Source organism: Coenobita brevimanus, chromosome 63, assembly GCF_032717465.1.
Source record: "Coenobita brevimanus isolate Jiangsu-jjx chromosome 63, ASM3271746v2, whole genome shotgun sequence".
NCBI lineage: Eukaryota > Metazoa > Arthropoda > Malacostraca > Decapoda > Coenobitidae > Coenobita > Coenobita brevimanus.
Window position 1 is genome coordinate 7,989,602 of NC_137016.1, and position 23,955 is coordinate 8,013,556.

The following is a 23,955-nucleotide window of genomic DNA, read 5'->3' on the forward strand; positions in this document are numbered from 1 at the left end:
GACCCTTCATTAACCCTGTGACATTTGCGTTTCTTGACCGGCCCCGGGGAGGTCCGACAGTAAATCAAGTAAATAAAATAAATAATATCGTTGCAAAATGACACTTGAAGAAATAAAATGATACGTTCGGAAAGTGTTTTGTAACACAACTCTTAAATGTGTCCGAAACTAAGGAGCACTTTTTTCTGTAAAGATATGCCGGCATGATTATGCAGCGACAGTTGCTGGCGTGGTTATGCAGCGACACAAAGCAGATTGCTGTGGTACATAGTTAGTGGGTGTGTGGAGGTATGCAAGTAGTTGGGATACTTGTGGTGGGCGGATTCCTTATTATTATGTATTTATTTTTTGTCAGAGTGAGCTGGAAGATGAAATATTTTGGTGAGCGGACTTTAAATGCAGGGGAAATTAACCCTGATGTTTGGAGCAGCTCTAGCATTTTCTTGCAGTCAACGCCAGACGATTTTATTCAGATGAGCGTGAGCATAGAAACCTAAATTCATGGATAAGAAGTTTAATTTCGCTGGTGGCAGAATTTGGGCTATATTGACAGAATGTTTTTAACCACTAAAACATCAATGACATTTTATCGTTGACATATTTTTTTTCTGTTAATTCTTGCTTCCATTAGACAGTTATATTCAGGTGAGGAGAGAATATTCGAGCTTTAGGCCTTAAATACTGCCATAAATCACAACTTTCCACTATAAAGACGTGACTGTTTTGGAGGGGTAAATTTATCTAGCGAGCGATGAGAGCGAGACCCCATTTAAACAGGTAGTGGATGGTAGAGGGCAGCACCAGAACTTAGCACTATTAACAGCTACTAGTAGAATGGTAGAGCAGCACACCTGACGTTCGTCATTTTAGATTCTCATAAAGGTAGAAAGGATTTACGGACAATGCTGAAAACCCTATAGAAAAGAAATAGCCGTTACTTAAGTTACTTTTCTCAAACTTCGCCATATTAAACAAAAACAAAACAAAACAAAAACAAATTGAGCACAAGACCTCTATTTTCGGAAAGTGTAATCCGTTGCTGGATATGACTTTTTGAAATCTAACTAAGCAGTATTAAGTAATTTTTTTTATTCACTTATACGAAATATCTCATAAAATTAAAAGAAACTAGTGCGTGTTTGTAGGGAGCATGTGTGACGTAGTATGTTGGAGCCAGATAAATTGCTATGTCTGAGAAAGAATACACTGTTTAATGCGGATATAACTGGTGTTCGGAGTGCCTGGAAAGATGATTGGGTGACTGGATCTGATCGAAGGAAAGAGAGAGAGAGAGAGAGAGAGAGAGAGAGAGAGAGAGAGAGAGAGAGAGAGAGAGAGAGAGAGAGAGAGAGCAATAAAGGAGAAAAATGTCGGTGAATAGAATGTGTCACGAGAATAATAATGTTAGTGTCGGGGGGACAGGGATGGAGTATATACACAGGAAGCTAACAAATGGCAAATCAAAGACGATTGTGGCTCGGTATTGATCTTGTGGGTCTTTGTACACTCTCTTGGCTGTGTTAGGTTCAAGTGCCGGGTTCAAGGTTAACACTTCCAACACGAGGACGTAATCTTCAGTTCTGTTACGACCAGCTGATTTTGTTCGATTTTTTAGGAGATTTTTCGAAATGTAAGAGTAATGATTGTATGGTTAAATCGCACAGTGGAATCCAAACCCCTAATTTTCTAAGGTCATTTATGGAACCTTTGTGGTTATTAGGTATGGTTAGCCACCATTCCATACCACAAAATGCAGTTAGCAACCACAGAGGAAGGCCAGATACGTTCCATCATTCAGTGCTTAAAACATTGTCAAAGTTTTAGAGTCTGCGTCCCACTTCTTAATTTCAGGTTAAGCATACGACCAAAGCCCCGGTGAATCCAGAACTGAATGAGGGAATGTAGAGGTGAAGGGCATTTAGCATCTGACTTTATGTACATGATGTTCTTCAGCTCTGTACAGCCAGGAATCCCAGTGAAGGTGTGCATGACAGTAACTTCGAGCCAACTACGTCACCTGCCAATATCCGGTCAGGGTAGGCGACCATGGTGGAGCAGGATATCTCTCACTCCCCACTCGCTCCACACCCACTCTCCTCTCACTTACTCACTCGCCACTCACTCATGCCCTTGCTGTCTGTCTTGTGGGCTTAGCGTTAGTATTACTAAAGAATTTAATATTTTTCCACAGCATTAGGAATTACACTAAACATTATTTTCCCCACAACATTAAAATTTTACCATGGATCACTGATAAAACAACAAAAAAATTTCACGATAAACATTTCTGTTCACTAGCAAAGTATCTTCATGAATCATTTATTTTGTCTTTTTTTCAATTGAACTCCTTCAGTTCATGACACACATTTATATTTTTTCCATACTATCCTCAGGCGAACATACTGTATGGAAGAATGTTTAAACTGGGGAGTTTTTATTTAGCCGTGAATACACCCTTCAGGTACCAAGGGTCTTTTCTCAGAATGAAATCACCAGGAGACAGCAAGAATACAAATACTTGTACGTTATCAGATCTGATGAGTTAAAATTCAATGCAGTTTGTTTGTAAAGCTGTTTGGTAGCTGTATTGTTATTTTAGTCAATTTGTTCATGTTCTGGTTCCGGTGTGCGACATCGAAAATAAACTTGTGTTCTGCGTTATATGCTACGTGACTTGGAGAGGAGAAAGAACACAGAAATAACTGAATACTTTATATATGCAATAAATATATATATTTTACGATCGTCCTGTCTTGAGTGATATAAAATTTTGTCATCGCAAGTTGCTTAATTTATCGGAAATTTTGATCATTTATAATACTTGTAAACTTGTGTCCGTATTCCTTTATGCTGCTGAACACTGTAATGATTAGTTTCGAATCCCGTAGTCATAGAAACCCATGACTGTTGAATCAGTGTGGTAAGATCAGAAGGTAAGAATCTACGAGTGTAAGCTAAAATCCCGAGAGAAATTGCATCCAGAGTCAGACGTGGAGGATCCAAGACGAATAATTGGATTCTTTTTTTTTCTCCCACTTATGCCATTTCCACCACAATGAGCGCTAATGAGTGGACTACCTCTGGATATTTTATTTTCCTACGTTAATTTGCTTCCCACGTTAACCCTTTTTGCTGCAGTGGTTTTCCCTAAATGCTTGGAGCGGCGTGTGTGTGTGTGTGTGTGTGTGTGTGTGTGTGTGTGTGTGTGTGTGTGTGTGTGAAATAGATCAAAGTTTTTATCCGATTTTAGCCAAAGCTGGTGGAGGGAGTGAGTGTTAGCCAAGAGGAAAGCTATTGTTATTTAAAGAACAACAAGTTAAAGGGAAAGTCAAATGGTAGATCAGACGTTGGCCTAGCAGAACCAACTTACAGTTTTCATCTACATTAGACCAACCTTGGTGGAAGATTTGAGGGTAAAGCAAGAATGAAGTGATTTACCTTTTGAGAACAATAAAAGGTAAAGGTCAAAGGACAAGGTCAAAGCTCGGCATGTCTGTACGATTGTTAACTAAGGTCAGGGTCAGTTGGCAGTGTTAAACAGTTTTATTCGGTTTAGACTGAAATCTGTGGAAGGGTTCAGGTAAACGAGGATTAAGATATTGGACTGTGAATACAATCGGTCATAGGTCAAGGTCACAAGGAAAGGTAAAAGGTCAAGGTCATTACACAAAGTTATATAAAAATGTTGAGCTAATCAAATTGTTGGAAGTGTCAAGGGTTACGCTGGATGGAGGCAAGTCAGTTTTGTGAGTAATTTGTCAAAGGTGAAGGTCACAGGGTAAAGTCAAATATTGGATTCATAAACCTTTTTGTTTATTGGTATTATTATTAATTTGCAGCAGTGTTTTTCCCCTGAACTAAATAAGATTATCCGACGTTGTCTGAAAAAAAAAAAATTAGTTTATATATCACATTTTGAAAGTTAGTCAGTTTTATGTTCTCATATTTTGAATGTTGCTTCAGTGCTCTTATCCCCTTAGTACAAGGGCGTCATATTTTCATTTGTGTGTTGCTACCCATGTGTCTGCCGGACCCTCTGGAAAACGTTGCTTAATAAATGAAAATCAGGCAAGGGTATGGCTTCCCCCAGGGTCGCGCAAGGCGGCGACGCTTGGGAACTCCCAGGGTGGCAGGAGAGATGTGACTCCGTGGGAAAATAAATAAATAAAGAAAGAAAAAATATATCGAAAATAATGTGCCCAAGAACATAACTGAGCGGCATTGTACCCCATGCAAAACTAACCCATTAGGAATGAACTTTTTCTCCAAATGTTAAAAGAATAAACATCCGGTTCTCAGAATTTTTAGGCTTCCCTAAAGTCACGAAAAAGAACAAGTACGACAGCATAGGATAGCGTGTTGCCAGGAGCCGGACTGGCTGACTTTTACCGACAGTGACCCTTCATTAATCCAATGACATTTGCGTTTCTTGACCGGCCCCGGGGAGGCCCGACAGTAAATCAAAAAGTAAATAATACAAAGAATATCAAGTACATAAAATTAATAGTATCGTTGCAAAATGCAAAGTAAAGAAATAGAATGATAAATTCGGAAAGTATTTTGTAACGCAACTCATGTTTCTGAAACTAAGGGGCACCTGTAAAGATATGCCGGCATGATTATGCAGCGACAATTGCTGGCGAGATTATGCAGCGGCACAAAACAGATTGCTCTGGTACATAGTTATTTGGAGTGTGAAGGCATGTAGGTAGCTGGGAGGCATGTGGTGGGCGTATTCCTTATTATTATGTATATATTTTTTGTCAGAGTGAGCTGGAAGATGAAATATTTTGATGAGCTAAATAATATTTAAATGCAGGGAAAATTAACCCTGATGTTTGGAGCAGCTCTAGCATTTTCTTGCAATCAACGCCAGACGATTTTATTCAGAGGAGCGTGAGCATAGAAACCTAAATTCATGGATAAGAAGTTTAAATACGCTGGTGGTCGAATCTAGGTTTGGCAGAATTGGGGTTAAATTGATCAGAATGTGTTTAACCACTAAAACATCAATGACATTTTATCGTTGACATTTGTTTTTTTTTTTAATTCTTGCTTCCATTAGACAGAGTTATACTCAGGTGAGGAGAGAATATTCGAGCTTTTGGCCTTAGATACTGCCATAAATCACAACTTTCCACTCTAATTAAAGACGTCACTGTTTTGTAGAGGTTAATTTTTCTAGCGAGCGAAGCGAGCCAATACACTATTAAACAGGTGGTAGGTGGTAGAGGACAGCACCAGAACTTAGCACTATTAACATCTAGTAGAATGGTAGAACAGCACACCTGAAGTTTGTCATATTAAATTCTCCTAAAGGTAGAAAGGATTTACGGACATCGTTGGAAAGCTTATGGAAAAGAAGTAGACGTTACTTTAGTTACTTTTCTCAAACTTCGCCACATTAAGGAAAAAAAAAAAAAAAGTGCAAAATTAACCATCCCTCTATTTTTTTTCCTTTATTTTCTCTTCGTTCCCTCCGTATTTGCATGATTCCTCTCTACTCTCCACCTCTTTCCCCCTCTTCCCTTCCATCCTTCCACCCCTTCTCTCTCTCTCTCTCTCTCTCCTTCATCATTTCACCTCTTTCTCCCCCCATTTTAACAACTTATTCAGACCAAGAACTGAAACAAGAACCTTGATTGCAAAGTCGACGGTTGAGTGTTGTTTGGGGAAAGATAAGAGCTTCGTTAAAATTAATTACATGCTCTAATGATCAACTTGCAATTAGATAGTCATTAATCCCAAGTCTTCATCATTTTCCTCTGCTTATCTGTACCTTCACCCCTCCATACCCTCACCCCTTCACCCCTCCATACTCTCACCCCTCCATACTCTCACCCCTTCACCCCTCCATACCCTCACCCCTTCACCCTTCCATACCCTCACCCCTCCATACTTTCACCCCTTCACCCCTCCATACTCTCACCCCTTCACCCCTCCATACCCTCACCCCTTCACCCCTCCATAATCTCACCCCTTCACCCCTCCATACCCTCACCCCTTCACCCCTCCATATCCTCACCCCTTCACCCCTCCATACTCTCACCCCTTCACCCCTTCATACCCTCACCTCTTCACCCCTCCATACACTCACCCCTCTATACTCTCACCCCTTCACGGCTCCATACCTTCATCCCTTCACCCCTTCATACCCTCACCCCTTCACGGCTCCATACCCTCACCCCTTCACCCCTCCATACCCTTACCCCTTCACCCCTCCATACCCTCAGCCCTTCACCCTTCCATACTCTCACCCCTTCACCCCTCCATATCCTCACCCCTTCACCCCTCCATACCCTCACTACTTCACCCCTCCATATCCTCACCCCTTCACCCCTTCACCCCTCCATATCCTCACCCCTTCACCCCTCCATACCCTCACCCCTCCATACTCTCACCCCTCCACCCCTCCATACCCTCACCCCTTTACCCCTCCATATCCTCACCCCTTCTTACTCTCACCACTTCATCCCCCATACTCTCACCCCTTCATACCCTCACCCCTTCACGGCTCCATACCTTCACCCCTTCACCCCTCCATACCCTCACCCACTCACGGCTCCATACCCTCACCCCTCCTTACTCTCACCACTTCATCCCCCATACTCTCACCCCTTCATACCCTCACCCCTTCACCCCTCCATACCCTAATCCCTCCGTAACCTGACCACTACACCCCTCCATACCCTCACCCCTTAACCCCTCAATACCCTCACCCCTTCACCCCTCCATACCCTCAACCCTCCACTCCCTCACCCCTTCACCCCTTCACTGATCCATCGTCCCCTTCCTTCCACCCCTGCTCTCATCACTGTCCTGTCTCTCACCTGCCTACCTGTCTGCCTCCCTCTGCCTCTCCCTTCCCCTCATGTCACTTTGTCTCTGCCTGTCGTCCCTCCCTCTCATCTCCCCTCCAATCTCTTCCTTCCTCTCTTCTCTCCATTGTCATCTCGTCGTTCCCATGTTTCTCCTCACTCTCATTGCTTCACTTTTTCTTCTGCCATTTTATTCTCCCTCCTCTCATTTCTTCCGTCCTCTTCTATCTTGCCTTTTTTCCTCCTCTCGTGATCTTTCATCCTGCTCTCCCATGGGTCCTTCTCCTCTTTATTCCCTTTCTGTTCCCGCTTCCTCTTTCCCATTCTCTATTTCCTCATTTTCTTCCAGTTCTTCCCTACCACTACTTCATCCCCTTATCTCATACTAAACTCTTCTCCCCAGTTTTTCTGTCCTTTCTCCCATCTTTTCTCTGTTCTCTATCTTCTCCTCTCCTTTCTTGATTCATCTATGTTCTTTCTAGTGTCTCGAGATGATGACATTCAACTTAGGAGAGACTTACCTGACTTGAAGCGTTAGATAAATAGCCTTCATACTCCTTCCCTGCTGGGCTAACCTAAACTGAATGAAATTGTTTGATTAAGAAGGAATAGGATAATATAATGGGTTCATCGTACTGGGAGGGTTAACCGCTCTCCTCTCTTTCATAGACTGTCTTTACTTCTCTTCACACTCATTTTTCCTCATCTCCTTTCCCTTGTTCTCTCCTACTGTCTCCTCTACTCCTGCTGTCCTCTCTCATTAGTTACTCTACGTTTCTTCCACACTCCTCTCCTCCATGATTCTCTCCCTTCTATCCCACTCCTCTTTCAATTCCCTCTTTATTCGTCTTTTCATCTTCACGAATCATTCTTCCTCCTTCCTCTTCCCTCACTTCTGTCTCCGCCCTCAGTCCTGTCTTCCTTCTTCATTTTTCCTTATATTTTTCTCCATTGTCTTCCTCTTCTGTATCTTTCCATTTGCTTTTTTGTTCCTTATATTTTTACTCCCACTTCTTCTGTTTCTATCTCTTATTCCTACCCTTCATTGTCACTTCTTCGCTTTCTTCCTCACCCGTCTCTCATTTCTGTTTCCTCATCGTCTCGTCTCTTTCACTCCACTTCCCCCTCTCCATCTACCTTTTCATCCACCCCTTCTGCTTCTTTCCTCTTTTCCCTCCTGTTAGTTTCTCCCTCCTCTTTCCTATGCCAGTCTTTTTTTTCTCTCATTCGTCTTCCTCAGTCTTTCTCTCCACCCGTCCTCTCCATCTCTTTGCATGTCACCGTTGCTACCAAATATGTCTTCCGTGTCTCACTTATAGCCCTCTTTACTCTCTTCCTCTCTCCATTTTTTTTCCTCCTTCCTTTTTCTTTTCTCCTTTCTCTCACATTCCTCCTTCTCTTTCTCCCCTCCTCCTCCTCCTCCTCCTCCTTCTCCACCCCCCTTGTCTCCATTACTGTCATATTCGTCTGCAATCTCTCATCTCTTGCACCCCTCCTTAGCCATTCGTCTTGTTGCCCATTTGCTTCTCTCTCTCTCTCTCTCTCTCTCTCTCTCTCTCTCTCTCTCTCTCTCTCTCTCTCTCGTTTATAACTTTCCTCTCCTGTGTTCTCTCCTCTGTCTCTATACAGTATATTCTCCTTTTTACCCTTCATTTTTTGGTTTCATCCCCTCATTTTCACACTACCTACATCTTTTCCCGCTTGTGTAAGTTTCTTTCCTCCCTTCTCTTTTTATCATCCGTCTTTCCTCATTCTCTTTGTGCTTCCTTTTCTTCGTCCATTTTATTCCTGTGCATTATCCACCTTATTTTGTTTTTCCTACAGTTAACTCTCGTGGGCTTGCATTTTTCATTTTATTTTCCAGCTAACATTAAGCGATTTTTGTTGAACGATATGAAAGAGTAATTGCTGTCCCTTTAAACTCTCTTATGGTCGTGACAACTCTAGTCTTGTATTCCAGGTATCGCCGACCACTTGTAATTATCGGGGATTGAGTTTTAGGGCCTACATTCTCGTCGGTTAGGGAAGTTCCCTAACACCTCTTCCTGTGCGATTCACTTTGATTTTTATACGTAACTCTCCATTTATGTGTTGCGTCAGACATTCTAAGGTCGCCATACTCTGCATATGTCAGGTACAAAATTCTATTTATCCAGCCGGATCCAAAAATAAATCGTCTAGGAGGAGAATCGATTGTGAGGTGGCTTGCAGTCGTAATGGACCCAGGTTCAAATCCCGGCTGGTGCAGGGAGCAGTTTAAGGATTTGAATTTCATAAAGCAGACTTTCCTGATCTACCAAAAGACCCACCGACATGTCCTAAAAGTACCCCTGCTAATATCAATACACCAGTCCTGTATGAGACAGCCCTAGCATGTATTCAAAATGAACGGTGGGTGTTAACGCCGAAGTGGTGACATGTGGAGGTGGATGGTATGTGAGAGAAATACTGGGCCTTGGGAACAGACTGTGAAATGTATACCCAGAGTCGGCCACATAAGAAAACTAATAATTAACTCGACGGGAGAACGAGCCTAGGAGTCTGAGGCCACTTCTCTGTGTCTTGTTTCATCGTCCCTCTACCAACTCTTTTCTTTACCACCCTGCAAACTTTCCTCATTTCCTATCTCTCGACTCCACTCTCCCATCCTCAGCAACACACCAACCGCAAACCTTTAAACACCTCGCTGCCAGAGTCCTCCATTAAGCTTCATAAAATCGTCAGTTTATACCTAAACTGTACTGAAAATAATAAACCGCTGAGGTCGGGCATCCCTTTTTTTTTTTTTTTTTTTTTTTTTTGCTTCACTCTTTCCTTCTGACTTTTCTTCTTTTCTTTCTTTTTTTTTTTTTTTTTAGCTCAGGATACACTCAGCGTACTGGAGGGGATAAATATAGCGTTGATATGTCTTCACCATGAGAAGCCTTTCCGTTGCTGATTAAAACTGAGAGATATTACCAAAAAAGTATGCTGAATTGCTGATGTGGGCGCCACCCGGAGTTATGTGGATATCTTGGCTCTGAGGAGGAGATGGGGAGTGTGACTAACTTGTAAATTCGAAAAGTCTTCCCTGACCACAGTAGTATCGTCGGGGAGCAGCAAAAATTTGGTGTTGAAGGTGAGGTCTTAGTGTAACGTAATTGTTAATTCCCTGCCCTACTTCGGTACCTTCCTACCAGCAACTTTTCAACCACGTTCCCCATCCAAATTCAGCACTCCTTCTGTGTCCACTTCTAGGCATAAACTTATTTGTCCGTTCCCTGAGGCCTAGCAATCTTCCTGCAATTCACACATTTTCACATGTCACCTCTTCAACAATATTACCGACCGTCCCATACTGAGCACATGCTAGGGTGCCTCATTCAGGGGTGGTGTGACGATAGTAGCCTTTTTTTTTTTTTTTCATGGAATGTTGGTAGGACCTATGGAAGATTAGTAAAGTCTATATAAACCAAATTAGAATAATCTAATTGTCCTCTGCCCCAGCCTGGGATCGAAGTTGTGTCCTTTCAAGCAGCTCACTTATCCAAGCATTTAATCACCACTTCCCCTACCACCACTTCTACGAACATGTTTTGCCACTGCCTTTATAATTCACTTTGCGCCGCTTCCACTGCTGAAACCTCATTCCCCTAATTAAAAATCATTTCTGTGAGTGGTGCTTGCTGTTTGTAGACAATTAAGTTTGATCTGGTGTCAAGTAGCATTTCTCGGCAATTAAGCTGATATCGTACAGAGGATAACATTTTGTTCCTGTCGCACTATATCTGAAAATTTCGTCCTTAATATTTACTATGTAGCAATAGTGAGTCTTCAGCGTCTTTTTTTTTTTGTCCATTGTTAAGTTCACAGTAAATTAACGAAAAAAAAATCCATATTAAAGTTACACTGACATTTATAAGGCTTAGTATCCTATTTCTCTCAAATGACAGTTCTGTGTGTATGTAGAAAGTTGTGATGTTATGGTATCATCACCATCATCATCAGCCGTTTGAGTGTCCACTGCAGGACCGGCCTATCCCAGCTGAAGTGGGGACGATGCAGCCAATGTATCTCTACCAAGTGGCTTAGGCTGTCTGGTAGAGACTGTATGTACGGTGAGAAGTGCTTGTAAGTGTAATTGTAGTGGTGGAGTGGCTTTCGATGTGTGTGTAGTCTGTGAACCAAGTGTAAACTGACTGGGTGTAAGCATATTTTATAGTATGCGACACTGATTCAACCACAGGACCTCCCATGTCCGCCAAAGCAGTACGTGGCCAGAAGAACGCTCCCTTAGTTTATTATCCTGGCGGAGCACGAACCCTCGTTCTTCCATGTACGAAAATGCACACTCTACCACTGTACCACAGAGGCTTCGATGTTATGGTATACATCCCGGATATGTATCGAAGACTGTCTGAAGAAGAAATTTCCTCGGTTACACCTGGAAACAAACAAGGTGGACTTACACCAGTACGGTAGGAAGAAGAAGAAGAAAAAAAAAATAGTCAGACTAGTCTACTGGGCGTATGGACACTGTCTCTCCAGGTTAGGAGTACCCCTACCTTCCTTAAAAAAAAAAAAAAAAAAATGCGATACTTTGAATACATAAATGACCTTTCATCTTTTCAGACCATGGAACGTCTTTTCTATTTTGATATTGCTATACTGGACAATTTAGGAGATATGTTTTGTAGGGAGGAGTTAATGAAAGCTGTACTTTTACCTCCCGTTCGAACAGTACCTCTTAAAGTGGGTTAAATTCACCCGAAGATAGAAGCAAAATTATGTAAAAAAAAAAAAAAAAAAGCAATCGTACTGTGAGGATGGATGTGAAATGTTCCTAGAAGTGCTGTACAGATAAATAAATAAATTGATAAATAAATAAGGAAAATAAATAAATTTGTAAATAATAAAAACCTCTCCAGTGAAAATTAACACAGCTCTCTGAAGAATGCCAAGGAGCGTCATTCGAGAAGAGGAGAGCACAGTGACTCACGACATTGGTATGGGAGAGGCCTTTGTAGCGGCTGAGAAATCCCTTTCAATAACTGTTGTGCTGCGAAAGTATTAAAGAAGTATTGACAGTTTTATTTTTCCTTTTTTCCCAGAACAATACTCCAGCCGGACACATGTTACACTGTCATGTACACGTTAAAATGTACCATGACATCGTTTTACCATTTTATTTATAAGTTTTTGCACTCCCTGCATAGCGTTTTGTCTGGGATGGAGGCATGAAGTGGAGAGATATGTGAGACAGGGAAGCTTTAGATTGTAGGAAGGGCAGCTAAGTGACAGGGGACAGGGCGACATGGAGGCGACTTGTCTGTGGCCACCTCTTACGGGATTAAGATGTCTGGCTTTACTGTAGATAGAAAAGTCCTTCTTCAGTGCCTTCGACCAAGGGAGGTTTTCACTGGAGACTAAATCCATCCCAAGTTCACCAAGGTAAATTAAAGAAGTCGTCCTCCAAGGCGTAAGGATTAAGGGGTTGGAACCAATCTTCATCAGCCTCTTTGTACGATGTCGTCTTCCAGCTTTGATGCCGCCGCCTATCCTTTCAGCGATATTCACTTTTTATGGGAGTCGATTCAGCAAAGCACGTTCTTTGGGGAGCAGCAACTTACCGCAAATTAATGTTGACACCTACACTGATTACAGGTAGGCTTGTCTAATCACCCAGTATAAAAAGGATTAAATGAAACAAACCGTCACACACACACACACACACACACACACACACACACACACACACACACACACACACACACACACACACACACACACACACACACACACACACACACACACACACACACACACACACACACACACACACTTCAAAACCTAGCACCCATTCTCGCTTCACGAGTGCGGGTGTCATTAAGTACCACTAATCTCTTGCAAAATGCATCTGTTGCCTAAACGATAAAACAAAACTCACTCAAGCCTCACATTACAGAGTTTTCACACTTTATCTAACATTATACAGAAATATCACACATCACACTATGCCATCTTACAAAAGCGCAAACGTTCACTCCTGCGAACTCAGTTGTCGAAATGGTAAGGCTGTTGACGTCACTAGAACATCACATCCTGCTAAATCCCCAGTCCCATTACTGCGAATAATAGACGCCACTTAAGGGATGGGGTTGGGGAGCGGGTTGAAAGCGTGGGTAGAATAATCGTGTCACTCCCCCCCCCCCGTAAAACACACACACACACACACACACACACACACACACACACACACACACACACACACACACACTTGTGTACATTATAGCATCATCATCATCGTCATCATCCTAATTATCAGCATCGTCTTATCATCATCATCATCATCATCATAACCGTATTTGAAATACTATCAAATTTGGCGTTTGCATGCATCACAGATAGGAAAAAGAAAAATATAAGAGTGCCATTATGATTTTGTTCTCTGTATCAGAGAAGAATTGACCACATCTACATTTTCACATTATTTAGGTATTCGAATTTCTCGAATAAATACACATACACCTGCGAACACAAACAAGAATACTTCCCCGTACACTAAGGCTGAAAAAAACATTACAGGTTTTACATAAGTCTTTGAAGCTGCACAATTATTTATCTAAACTTTTAACGCCCCGCCTCCCTAATCTGTGTTCATTTAAGCTGTCGTTATCCTGTCAAACAACCCATCAAACAAGTTAACGATTCCTCTCTCTCTCTCTAAAAATAGTTGTCTTCTCGGTACTTCCTTTGAAGTCTTTGTAGTCGCTGTCTCCCTTAGATACGTCGTGGGAAATTCAGTTCGAGCCTTTGAAGCTTCGTTTGCTCATCCCTTGGTTTACCTTAACTTCATTTTGTGGTCGAAATCAAAGGGGTATATAAATAGATTTTGCGAGGTGGGAAAAGATGGTTTGAAGACAGCGTGTGGCATATGTCATCAACATTATTATCATCATCATCAGCCGTTGAGGTCCACTGCAGGACCGGCCTATCCCTACCGAAGCAGGGACGATGCAGACAATGTATCTCTACCCAGTGGCTTAGGCTGTCTGGTAGAGACAGTATGTAGGTGAGAGGTGCTTGTGTGTGTAATTGTAATGTTGGAGTGGCTCTGGATGTGTGTGTAGTCTTTGAACCAAGTGTAATCGGCCCGCCTTAAGCAGACTGTGATAAGGCCTAAGTTATTATTAAAGTTTATACGAAGCAAATGGTTTTTCTGCGAGACGAGTTTCGTGCGTGGGAGAAGGGAAATGGCGTCTTTGTGAACCTGAGGATGTATCTCTTAATGACCTTAATGATATTGAATGATGAACAAGTCTATACATTTCTTATCAGAAATATATATATATATTTTTTGTACTTTAATATTCATTCTCCTTTCGTTGTGAAGTGTAAGATGTGTGAGTGAAGACAATGGTGTACCGTAATAAGCAATCCGTTCATGACTCAAGCTCAAGAAGTTTTAAATATGGAACTTAAGTTAGAAATTAGCTTCGGTTCTGGCCCCAACGTAAAGTTTATTCCTAAAATTTATTCCATCACGCAGTATAAAGTATCTCCAGAGACACAAAGCATTTCAGCACCTTTATTTTTTGTAATGCATCTTCTTTCCCACCAAACTTTTGTTGCTGGGGAAGTAAACCAAACTTTATCCTTGTGAAACGCGAGCACAGAATCCACGCCTCGACTCTTTTGTTGCAAACTTTTGAATATTGACTCCTAGCATTTGTAAAGGACAGACGGGGTTGGTAAATTTGCCGACACGTGTCAAAATTCATTGTTTTCCATTTTTTTTTCCCCCACTTCCTGATGCTTTCTGTACGTGAAAAGGGGAATTGTTTGTTCTTGCTCTTGTCATTGTTGTTATTTTCGTTCTTGCTTGTTGTCATTATTGTTATTTTTAATCTTGTTCTTGTTATTTTTGTTATTTTTGTTTTTGCTGTTGTTGTCATTATTATTTTCGTTCTTGCTCTTGTCGTCACTGTTGTTATTTTCTTTCTTGCTCTTGTTGTCATTATTGTTATTTTCGTTCGTGCCCTTGCTGGTGTCATTGTTATTTTGGTTCTTGTTTTTGTTTTGTGTTTTTCTTGCGATGTTTTTTGTTGCTTTGCATGTGTCCAAGATTATAATTTATTGTTTTTTTTTGTTTTTGTTTATATATTAACCACCTTATATCTAACTCTTTAGTGATCTGTATTATATCGTTTTTCGACGTGACTGATACAGGCCAATTGTTTCTCACATTATAATTATATGTAGAGAAGGTAAAGTAACCAGAGTTCACACACACACACACACACACACACACACACACACACACACACACACACACACACACACACACACACACACACACACACACACACACACACACACACACACACACACACACACACAATTGTTCACTGTCGAGCAAAAGCAGAGTAATGAATTGACAAACACGGCCACCCACACCCACACACACACGCTACCCCTTCATTTCCCGGTAACGCTTGCAGGAAGGCTACTGTTATATGCGTGGACACGGACATGCACACAAGGACGTACTGAACTCATGCTTGTCCCTCACCACGAACATTACTGAGAAACACACACACACACACACACACACACACACACACACACACACACACCATCCCTGTAAAACGCACGCCGACACCAAAATACTCAGAGTCTGGTAAACACTTCCTTCCAAAGAGAGCAATGTTGAATCATCAGTAAATATTGAGAGAGAGAGAGAGAGAGAGAGAGAGAGAGAGAGAGAGAGAGAGAGAGAGAGAGAGAGAGAGAGAGAGAGAGAGAGAGAGAGAGAGAGAGAGAGAGAGAGAGAGAAATATAAGCCTTTAAGCAAACGAGAAGCATCAAGAAGGACATGAGAGAAGCATTCTCCACTTCAGTCTGGGGACGTCGTTTAAATTATATTCCTACAGTCTCCAAACGATCATAATTACCGTAGAAGAGATATTTCTGGCTAGAGGAGTCAGATGTAACTTTCAGTAACCAATTTAATACAAAAGGCTTGTACTAAGATGAGTATTGTACTGAACTCGATAGAGTCAGGTTACTAATACGTCACCAATGCAAAGGGTAAAGTTCACAGAACACCAAGGTACCTTTATACGTATTAAAACTTAATGTTTTGGTTGCGACTTATTTACTTTTAATCTTTTTTAGGCTAAGGTCAGGTGATTTTACTATACTCAAGGTGCTGGAGAGGGACGCCTTCACGTCGTGGCACAGTTATAGCCGACGAACGTCCCTCAGTTTCCCTCCAGTCCCCTGAAAGAGGGATAGTGAACTGCAGAAGTGGCGTTTTCAGCAGGCCAGCAGCTTCACGCCTTGACAACCCCGTGGCTGTAGCAACAACAGCTATGCTCAGGATAAGCCTAGGACACCATGAATTTAAAATACTATCATGCTGAACATTCACTACGCGAGAATATAGTTTTATTTTTCTCCAGCATATGACGGGCGATTGTATTCATCTTACGGTTACTCACCACAGCCAACACTTGACCAGTATTACGATAAGAGTCTCAAGAGTGGTTAATCCTTGCATTTCTATGACGTCTTTTTGTAGTTTATTTTTGATGCAACTGTATGATTTTATTCAACTTAAGGGAGGCACTGAAAGTGAAGAGGTAAATGAATACTGTGTCAAATTCCTCACTGATAGTTATCTACACTTTCTTTTTGTAGTTTATTCTTGCTTCTACTACATAATTTTTTTCAACATAGGATAGCGCCGTGGGAGTGGAGCGATATCTGGCCCCTGCTGTCACTGAGTCTGTCCAAAGCCGAAGAAAATGAATAGGTGATAGCAGGATTTAATAAGAAACCAAGAGAGCACAATAAAGACGAGAAAAGAGTTTGCTATAAAAAGCAGCAGGCTTTATGAAGCGTGAAAGATGAACGAGACGAAGGAGAGGAAACAAGGAAATGCAGGATAGAAAGAAAGGAGGAGAGAATTAGTCCTGAAATATAAATAAGAAGACTTCTGAATGATGGATGAAAGTGACAGACGTATCAGGAAAAGCAGAAGGGAGAAAAGAAAAGAATAAGAGATTTAAGACGTGAGAAGAGATCCTGACAGACAAAGGAGATGGTTTAGCAAGCGCAAAGGATGAAGAAGATAAGAAAACAAAGAGGAGGGGAGAAGAATTGAGAGAAACAAGAGTCATAGCGTGAATGGTAATGGGAAAGAAAAGATCATCACAGAAAAAGGGGAAAAGACGGGAAAAGAAAAGATATGAAACTAGAGATATCATGGTAGACTTAGAAAACATGAAAAAATAAGGTAACACAACAGAAACAAGATGAAGTAAGACAAATGTGGGGAAAGCTAAGAAAACAAGAGATAATGAAAGCGAAAAACAAGATTAATAATGAACACATACCTTCGGTTACAAAGGAATGGCTGGAGAAGATCTGATGTGTAGAATGAAAATGGGAAGGCAAAGAATTGTGAGCTGTGAATTAAGCTGAGAAAATAAACAAGAAGGAACACTCGGAGATGCGACATTTGCGCACTGCAGATGGTGTCTTAGCCGAATATTTGACCTTGTTCTGTGACCTTTACCTTCGAGCGATTGTTCTCAAAGTCAGATTACTTCAGTGTGGCCTCACCATTAACCATTTCATCAGACCTGACCTAAACTGTGAGTTGATTTTGTCCTGTAACCTTCAGCTTTGACATACTGTTCTGAAAATTGAATCTGTCTTAGGCTGATAATTATTCCATCCAGCAAGTCTGGTCAAATTCGAATCAAAACTGACTCAGTCGAAAATTTAATCTTGTCCTGTGACCTTGGCCTTTGATGGACTGTTCTCAAAATCAAAAACCTTCATCTTTCTTTGCTTTAAACCTCTCCACAAAATTACGAGTATATTTACAGTATATCAGTTATATTTTAGTTAACCTTGCCATGTGACCTTGCAATCGACCCATTGTTCTAAAAAAAAAAAAAATAGGCAACCCTGTGACTGACCCTCAACTCTTCCATCAAGTCTGGTTTAAATCAGATCAGAACTGTTCTAGATGTTATGTTCACACAGACACACAAGGGCAGAGCTTTCCCCTTTCCCAGTGACCCTGCCGATGAGTGCGTGATAAAATCAAATCTCTTCGTTCTTGCCTTACCCTCAACTCTGCCATCAAGTTTGGTGTAAGACATATCAAAATTGAATAAGTTGACCTTGAATTTATGGCTGAATTTTGATCTTCGTGTGTGACCTTGACCTTTGCTTGACTGTTCTTATAATCATATCTCATTATCTTTGCCTTATCCTGAACCATTCCGCAACTTTAGATCTGAATCGGATAAAAACTGTTTAAGGTGACGTTGCAATGTGACTCTGACCTATTGTTCTCAAAAGGTCAGCTTCTCGTTTGACTTTGGGTTATTCCTCCAAATTTAATCAGTAAGAGATAAAGACTGCTCTAGTTATATAGTTCATTTACTTGCCCTTCGTCCTCAAGATCGACTCTCTTCGCTCTTTCTTTACTCTCAACCCTTCCGCCAAGTTTGGTCTATATCGGATCAGAGCTATTAACCTAGACCATTGACTTATTGCTCAGAAAAACAAGAGGTCAGTGCCATAGCTAATTGTCAATCCTTCCACCTAATTTGGTTACAAACAGATGAAAACTTCTTGGGTTTCTTTGTTTTCACATACACATCCCCATCTTGTTTCCCCAGTTACCATCTCCTTACAAACTTCTGTAACAAGGGCGGCACCTGTTGTTATATCAAATCCCAATATGCAGTTGACACTATTTTAAACTTCATTTCATCCAGTTTTGATTACTCATTGTATAAACTAAACTGTCAAAATATTACCAAATATATTTGTGTAGTTTATCGCTCCCCCAATGGTTCTTATGAACCCGGTGTATTTGATTCCATATCCACACAGTTGAGTAACCTTAACCTTGCCATTAGCACCAAAATTACCATTTTGGGTGGTTTTAACGTACATAATGTTGAATGGTTATTGCATTCTGCTGGACTGACGCCGCCGGTCTAGAGTGCGAACTGTTTGCAGAATCGTTTAATCTCACCCAGCTGGTAAAGCAGCCAACCAGAATACCTGATATTCCTGACCATAATGCCCATCTCTTGGATTTATTCTTGACAAATAATCCAGATCAATACAGGATAGAGGTACTGTCACCACTTGGATCCTCCGACCACAATCTCATCAAAGCCTCATTAGTTAACCCTCCCACACCTCCCCGTTCTGAACCTGTTAGGGTGACCTGATGGCACTTTGATAGGGCAAACTGGGATGGATTTAGAAATTATCTTGCTGACATTCCATGGCAGTCTTTCTTCTCTAGTGATCCCAGTTCTACCGAGTCCCACATTTGCGACTTAATACTTGCTGGTATCGATTAATTCATACAAAGTCAACAGTTCGCTAAAAGATCGAACTCTCCAAAATGGTTTGATGGCAACTGTGCCAAAGCAACAGCCCCAGAATCATTAGCATAAAACTCTTACTTAAAATAAAACAATCTGAATCACTCTCTCAATTTATAATTGTTAGAAATCATGCAAAAGCTGAAATAAATCTAGCTAAATCAAACTTTCTTTAAAAGCAAGCATCAAAACTACTTAACAACCCTAATGACAATAGAATATTCTGGTCAACTCTTAATTCTTTCAATAAAAACTTTAACAAGTCATCATCCATTCCCCCACTAAAATCTTCAGATGGCAACATTACAAATGACCCACGTGGGAAAGTGGATATTTTTGTCAGTACGTTTGCCAGAAATTCTACCATAGACGATGCCAGCCAGAATGTCCCAGTACTAGAACCTAACTTTCCCGAAAATGCCCTACTTAAAATACAGACAAGATATGTAAAATCCGCCCTAGACAATTTACCTACCAACAAAGCTACAAGCCCAGATGGATTTCCACCAATTGTTTTGAAAAAGTATTCCCCTGAACTTGCCTCTGTTCTGGCTAAATTATTCAGATGATGCATACATACTTCTTTATTCCCAAATTCATGGAAAGAAGCCAATATCCACCCAATTCCGAAGAAAGGAAGTTCCTCTGACCCCCTTGATTACAGACAAATAGCTGTCACATCTTCTCTTGGTAAGGTATTTGAAACTTTAATTAATTAGCACATTGTTAAACATCTTGGATCCAACAACTTAATTAGTGATAGACAATATGGTTCTCACCACGAAAGAGCCACCATTGACATACTCATACCATCCATCAATCAGTTGACCTACATGGAGAAACTCATGCAGTAGCCCTGGATATTTCTAAAGCTTTCGACAGAGTGTGACACAGTTCCCTGTTGTCCAGACTCCTTTGCTATGGACTAAATTCTTTTTTTCCTTTGATTTCCTCATATCTCAGCAACAGAACAATAAGAGTAAAAGTAGATGATGTATATTCCAATTTCCACTCACGCTTGTGTGCTGCAGGGATCAGTTCTGGCACCAACCCTGTTCCTCGTTCATATTAATGATCTCTTATCTGTCACCCACAATCCCATTCACTCATATGCAGATGACTCAACACTTCATAGTTCATTCACACTCAGACATCCATTTACAAAGTCTGATATCTCTAATTCTCAGCTCAGTACAGCCATCTCTTTAAATCAAGACTTATCCACGATCAGTGAATGGGAACAAAATAACCTTGTCTCATTGAAGGCTAGTAAAACGAAATATATACAGTTTACTAATAGACAGGTATTGCCAGAATCGTATACTGTATTACCTTCAATGCTACAAATATTCCCATTTCCAAAAGTATTGAAATTCTCTGCATCTCGCTTAACAATGCCCTCTGCTGGACCTCTCATGTCAGATCACTTGCTAAAATCGCCTCAAAGAAACTTGGATTATGTACAGAGTCCGTAAATTCTTCACTGACGAACAGTTAGCCATAATTTATAAGAGTCATGTGCGCTCTCAGCTTGAATACTGCTCACCCTTGTGGAATGGATGTGGAGAGGTTGCATTAAAACAACTAGACAAAATGCAGAACAAAGCTGTTAGAATTATTAATAACTCTGCTATTACTAATAAACTGCCTCCCTTACAAGTAAGAAGGAATGTTGCCTCCCTTGCGTTATTTTACAGATATTTTTATAGCAAATGCTTAGACGAAGTTGCGTCCATTGTGCCACCTCTCCATGCCTTCCCTCGTGCTACACGGGCATCTGGCAGAGCTCATGACTGGAATGTCACTCAGCCATACTGCTGAACTTCTGCCTATCAGAATTCTTTCATTCCCCGAACTGCATCTCTCTGGAACTCGCTTCCCCAGAGTTGTTTCCCTCCAAACTTCAACCTACAGCTGTTCAGTCGTAACTGTTACAGATATTTTATGAACAGAGGACACAAGTAATCTGGTGCATGGATTTTTTTTTTTATTCATTTGTTTTTCCTTCCTCTGTTCTGTTATTAAACACACACACACACACACACACACACACACACACACACACACACACACACACACACACACGCACATCAAAATACAACACCCTTCGGTCTGTCGCATGCGGGGGTGCAAAAACATAACATGAGTGGGAAAGAGAGCGTGAGAGAAATGAGAGGCGTGAAGGGTGGATGAGGAGCAGTGTAAACCAGTCCCATATGCAGGTGATGGCCAGGGACTTACCACTGCCTAGGTACTTTCATTTCCTGAACTATGCCTTATATTCCATTTTCCCTTCCTCTCTCTATCGCAACACTTTCTTTACCGAACTTTTTTTTTTTTCTCTCTCTCTCTCTCTCTCTCTCTCTCTCTCTCTCTCTCATCCACACCTTTACTTTCATTACGTTTTCATTACGAGACTTCTTCCCAGAGCTGATTACAATCGTCTGTCAGTAGAAGAAATCAAACAACACACTTCATTATCGTCCTTTGAATGTAAACCACAGAATGATAAATTTAGTTTCTATTGTTCGAGAGCGCGAGCAAAACGAGCGAAGAGAACACTATAACAAGGCCCACGCAGTATAAGGCATGTAATAGGGTGTGAACTCCAACACCACACACAATACCAAGAATGTGTTATTCGGGGACTCTTAAAAATGCAAGGGATCAACACACACGGTAGGAAAGCTTATGAGAAAGCGTGAGATGAGTCTTTACTGTCGTTTCCCAAAATTCGTCACCATGTTTCCCCCCTCAAAAAAAAAAAAAAAAAAAAAAAAAAAATAGTGTCTAATTGAGCATTGACAGTGGATTATGTAAAGCTTATGGAGAAGTAAAAAAAAAGTTTTTTGTCGTCCCTCAAAGTTCACCACAAAAATGCTATAAAAATAAATAAATATAATGGAGGCAAACTTTATCTCAGGAGGTATGAAAGCAGTAGCGGACGTATGCACATTACTGGACACCTAATGCAGAAGTAAAAGGTGTTATTTAAGTGGATTTTCTCATAATTCGTTATTATATTGCCAGAAAGAGTAAAAGAAGAGGATGAAGAAAACTAAGGCCATAAAAGTGCGTCCTATTTAATCCCATATATCAAATTTTATATACCGGTAACTATAGATATTATTAACACGACAAACTGTATATTCCATCCTGTACGCTCATTGCGCTCTTCATCAATGTACAGAGCCCCCCAAAATATATAATAACTGGCTTCAAAAGAGGCAGATAATGATAGAAGGCATCACATTTTTCCTTATAACTATTTTTTTATGGAATGTAGAAACCATTAGACTAAGGAGCAATACACTTCCTCCTGTGCATCATGCAGAATAAGGTATTGTGCTAATAAACTGATCCCTCTTGTATGCACACTACGGGCTTGAGCAATGTACTTAAGCATCTAAAGTCCTGTCACATATCATGCTTTTTTTCCCTTAAATTTTGAGAATCAGTCTTGAGATTCAACAGCAAGCGACTCTGATGACAAAGATCTGTGGCCAAGAAAAGTCAGTGTCGCCTGAGCCCTAGTATCCACACTTATTTCCAAAACCCACTGAAAGAAAAGCTGGAGATGACGACAGGACTTTAGATGCCAACTGTACGGATACCCAGCCTACCTCGCCGTAGGACCAATGCCTATCGTAATGTAATAGTGTTCAGAGTAAGACATCATTATCTTTCTTGTGGTATTATGTAAATGTGTATGCTGTTTACTTTGCTACGACTGCGAATTCTTAACGATGCTGAAAGCGTAACTATAGCGATTGAGTCCGTTTCTATGTATGCGTGTATGTACAGTTGTCACGAGTTGGCACGATTCTCTATTTAAATAAACTCGTGACATTGAACTTTGTGGGAAACCGCGAATTCTAGTGGAATCCCAGTATGTAAAACTCAGTCAAATGCCACGTATTCACCTGATCGGGAGTGTTTTCAGAACAATTTTTCACTGTTTCATAAGTGAACGTCTTTGTGCGCGACATTAGCACCTCTGCAGAGTGATTTGTTATGGGCATGTATCGCTCACACTAAATTCGTTAGCCATTAGCAAGTGCGGCTGCTCTCGCCTCTCTTTCTCACAATTTGAACTCAGTCAGGATTTGAGCATCGTGGAAGCAGGTTCGATTGGGCCCAGTGTGGAGCAGTGCCGCCGTTGCCCAGTGAGTTCCTGAATTCCCACCTAGTGTGAACCGGCGAGAGGTTTAGCGTTTGCAGCGTCCTTCCTCAGCAACAACGCCCAGTCATCCGCTTAGCCCACTCTCTGACCAGTATTTCTTTCATATTTTCCTAGGCTTAAGAGTTTAGCTTTTGAGTGACCGAGTGAGTGTGTTCTCCTTATTTTGAATTCATTTTGAAACATGTAAATTTATCTCATTGTAATCAATAAATTTACAGTTCTTTTTTTTGAGCTTAATGTATCGCTTTGCATTATTCATAACTTGTACTTAGGCGAGTCCTTTTTATTAACGTAAATCCGTTGTGCAACTTGGAGTTAATGCACCAGCAAGAACCTGTTTATCATTCTTCGCATTAGATATTGATTGTCAGGGGTGGAGTCACTTTCTCCAGAGGCTAACAATACCAATAAACAGCACGTGTAAGTAATTAGTCTCTGCTGTGTACTGTTGAGAAAGTTTATAAATTCTCGTCCTTAGAGAATCGGCGAAGTAAGCCGAAATAAAGTATCAATCATTGCTTCATTTTCACAAGTCAGTTCATTGTCCTGT